The sequence below is a fragment of the Rhincodon typus genome, chromosome 40 (assembly GCF_021869965.1).
Source record: "Rhincodon typus isolate 14 chromosome 40, sRhiTyp1.1, whole genome shotgun sequence".
Classification (NCBI taxonomy): Eukaryota; Metazoa; Chordata; class Chondrichthyes; order Orectolobiformes; family Rhincodontidae; genus Rhincodon; species Rhincodon typus.
In genome coordinates this window covers 6,048,607-6,052,554 of record NC_063371.1, presented here as the reverse complement: position 1 = coordinate 6,052,554, position 3,948 = coordinate 6,048,607, and the positions used below count along the sequence as shown (strand labels likewise).

At 47.4% G+C, this 3,948-nt stretch overlaps 1 protein-coding gene across 1 annotated transcript in view; it reads right to left on the bottom strand.

Annotated features, from left to right (window-relative positions):
• LOC109925871 (fibroblast growth factor receptor 1-like) overlaps window positions 1-492 on the bottom strand; it is a 111,810-nt gene extending 111,318 nt beyond the window's left edge. The window contains exon 1 of the mRNA XM_048618506.1: window positions 340-492. The gene's annotated coding sequence lies outside the window, so the exon portion shown is untranslated. The remainder of the gene's footprint in view (window positions 1-339) is intronic.
• Between the last annotated feature and the right edge of the window lie 3,456 nt (window positions 493-3,948).

Here is a 3,948-nt window from a genome sequence, read left to right as displayed (position 1 = left end):
TGTGTTTGGGGGGGGGGGGGTGGGGGGGGGGTGTGGGGACGGGGGGGGGGGGGGGGGAAGAGGGGTGGGGGGGGGGGGGAAGCGATGGGTCGAAACAGGCTGTGTACCTCCAGCAAAACCGATTTCATATCCCCGTTGCCTGGGAGAGAGAGGAGCGCGGGACAAAAGACGCCAAACAAAAGCGAGCAGCAAAACTTTTCGGAAACTTTTTTGTGCTTTGGAGGGGGTTTTCTCTCTCTCTGGGGTCGGTGCCGGAAAGTTGCCTTTGTTTGTGTGTAGCGGACAGGATTCTCCCTGTCTCCCCCACTTCCACCCCCGTACCCCCAGCAGCAAACTCACCGAGTCAGAGCAGGAGAAATAAAAGCCCCGAGCAGTGAAACCTCTTTCGGACTCTCAGAGCGCCGCAGTCTCCCTGGCTCCTGGCGTCTCCATCGCTACCTTTTCCCTTTCCCCTTTGGAGCTGGAGACAGAGTGGGAAGGAGGTGGGACACGTGATCACAGGCGGGTTCAGTTTCTCTTCTGTGGGAGAGACGGCAGCCTCAGTCCGAGAGAGCTCTCCTGCCCCTGTGTGTGTGTGTGTGTGTGTGTGTCTGCCCGCCCCCTGCACACAAAGACCCCTTTTGCCCTCGGCGTTCCGCTTAACGTCGGCCGCAATCCCACCCCAGCACACTGTTCCCGGTTTACACAGGCATCCAGAGAAAGCCTCTCTGCCTGGAGAAAACAGGAATGCATTGGCTCCTCTGTTTTCTTTCTCTTCCTCCGCACCGCACAGCCTTGCGGCTGGAGTTACCATGGTCCAACAGACGCACAGCAAGATCCCACGAACGGGAATGCGCCACCAGCGGCATTTTTCACTTAACTCCGTTTCAAGCGATTCGCGTCAAACAGTCCTCGCTTTAAAGTCATGGTTATTGGCACAAACTATTGGCTTGAAGCGAAAGGACTTCAAAGCGGCTTCCGATACGAATCGATGTTGAAACCGGAGTTCGGTCAGAGCAGGCATTCTCGCCGAGATCAAGTTTTTTTTGTAAACAGGTGCCTAGGTCCAACTTGTCCATACCAGCCAGGTTTCCCAAACTGAACTAATTCCATTCACCTGCAACTTGGCCCACATCCCTCTGAACCTTTCCGATTCATGCACCTGCCCAAATATCTTTCAAATGTTGTAACTGTACCAGCATCTACCACTTCCTCTGGCAGCCCATTGTCTGCACCAGCCTCCGCGTCAAAATGTTGCCCCTCGGGTCCCTTTCAAATCTCTCTCCTCTCACCTTAAAATTATGCCCACAAAAACAACAGAAGTTGCTGGAAAATCTCAGCAGCTCTGGCAGCATCTGGGAAGAGAAAAATCAGAGTTACTGTCTCGGGTCCAGTGACCCTTCCCCAGACTTTCCTTCACAGATGCTGCCAAACCTGTTGAGTTTCACCAGCAACTTCTGTCTTTGTTTCTGATTTACAGCATTCGCAGTTCTTTCGGTTATTATTTAAAATTATGCCCTGTAGTTTTGAACTCCCCCACCCTAGCAAAAAGGCACTTGTCGTTCACCTTATCTGCCCCCGCCTTGTGATTTTATGAATGCTTTACCAGCTGAAATCACTTCTAAACTAAATCAAATCAAAAAAATAAAATAAATAGCCTATTAATTCAAATTAAGTCACACACACACACCAGTCTCTTTTCGTTCCCTCACTGTCCCACACCTTCCCAATGGTTTTATAATGACTGACAAATTGAAAGCTGCACTCAGACGTATGTGATATAGGCATTCCTCAGAGGTTCAGCTAGATGAATTCTTTGGAGGTTTTTAAGAATCTCTTACAGTGTGGAAGCAGGCCATGCAGTCCATACTGACCCTCTGAAGAGCATTCCACCCAGACCCAACCCGATCCCCATCACCCTGCATGGGTTAATCCATGGATAATCCCCCTCGCCTGTACATCTCTGGATGCTATGGGCAATTTAGCATGGCCAATCCACCAGATTCATCAGAAATAAAGAAGGGTCTAGACCCGAAACGTCAGCCTTCCTGCTCCTCTGATGCTGCTTGGCCTGCTGTGTTCATCCAGCTCTACACCTTGTGACCTCTTCAGGGGATGCTTTGACTGTTGCTTTAGAAATCTTTCATTGAAAAACCTTGTCTCAGAGTTCACAGGGAAAATAAATTGGGGGTTCCCTTGAGGGAGAATGAACTCCAATCCCAACTTTGGAATGGTGCAGAATGGGACCACTATGACAAATTGATGACGTAAGTCAGGAATGAAGTAACTTCAATGGAGTCAGATTTAAACAGAGACTTCCTGCAGTGCTCTGCACACCCCAGATTTCTCAAATATTGTCATGGGATCTTTCCTCTCCTGGAGAGGGCGGGTAGAAGCATAAGGACAGAAAGAGGCCATTCAACCAGTTAAGGCCAGTTCCCCACTCAGTGAGATTGTGGCTAATTCCCTGACTTAACTCCTCAGATCCACCTTTTGCCCATATCCCTTCATATCTTTGTGAAAATGACCTCTCAACTTCAAATTTAAAATAAACAATTCATCTGCTCACCTCAGTTTAATGTCTCATTAATGCCTTACACAGCGCTGTCCTGAAGTATCAGCCTGCAACACATACACAAGCCTCTGGAGTCGGTCTTGAATCCCCACCTGCCTGGTCCAGGGGCGAAACTGCACGCAAGGATCAATCTCTGGTTTTCAGACAAACTCAGATGGTGCCTTTACCCTGGCCGGCCAATAACAGTGCAGTGCAGCTCCCATGACAATTAAGTGAATGAATAAATAGTCAGGATCAAGAGCTCAATCTTGAAAATGAATGGTTGCAGAGATCTCCACATCCAGCTTTGCATGAAGCTATACCAAACATTGGAGGGTTAAGTTGCGACCTTCTTGATTGGAAAAGAATAAGCCTGGAACTCAAGTCACGGGATTTGTGCTGGGACTTGCTCCTACTTTCCTTAATCGCCGTTGGCACGATAAGCAATTGTATCTTTCCACAAACTATTGCGTTTACGTTTACTTTAGTACAAACAGATCCTGCATTGCTGTTGACTGAAATATTTTACTTATAGCATTCAGAAGGTCAGTTGAAACTACAGTGCAGTAAAATGATTAGCATGAGACAAATAAAATGCAAATACGTGTGTGTATTCTTGCTGATCTTATCTGTACAGTTTTGCTGTCTCTCCAGGTATTGTCCGGTGTCTTTGAGACTCCAACAGTCCATTTGTTTTCGCTCCTCCTATCAGGACATCTCCTGCCACACTTGCACCATCCAAACACAGCTCTGTAGCCTGTCCACAAGCGCTCTATGAATCCAGTATCCAACTTCACCTGGGTCACCTCCTCTCTCTACTGCCCTCCACTTTGCCCTTCAGACGGAATTGCTCCAGCTTCTCACCTCGGATTAAATGCCCAAAATACCGACAGTCTCTTCTCTGGAGGTCACTTTTTAAGAGTTCTTTTTGCTAATGCAATTTCAAACACCTCTTCATTTATCTTGCAAACTGTACGTGGAATCTTCAGCAAACATCTTAGCATTCACATTTTAAATCAGAGACGTGGATCATAGGAAGCTTCTCTAACTTTTCTGATTCCTGGTGGCATTGTTATCCAAATTCAAAGGTTTCGAACCACTTTTTGTGGTGGCCACTTTGTCTCTAAGCATGCATGAGATTTTTGATTTTTTAAAAAGATTTTGCACCTGATACTTTCGGCTGACTTTAGCTGTGACGATACACTGGCACCTAGCCATTGACATCCAACACAATGGTGTGCACAGTTTTCAGGAGAGAATAATGGTACTCACAGCAATAATGGCTACGATGCTAACTGAAAGCTGGGCCAATTTGCCAACACAATCACGGCTGCAATGCTCACTCATGCCTGATCAATTTGCCCACAACAAAAATGGCTTCTGGCGCAGTCATTGCTCAACCATTGCTGAACAGT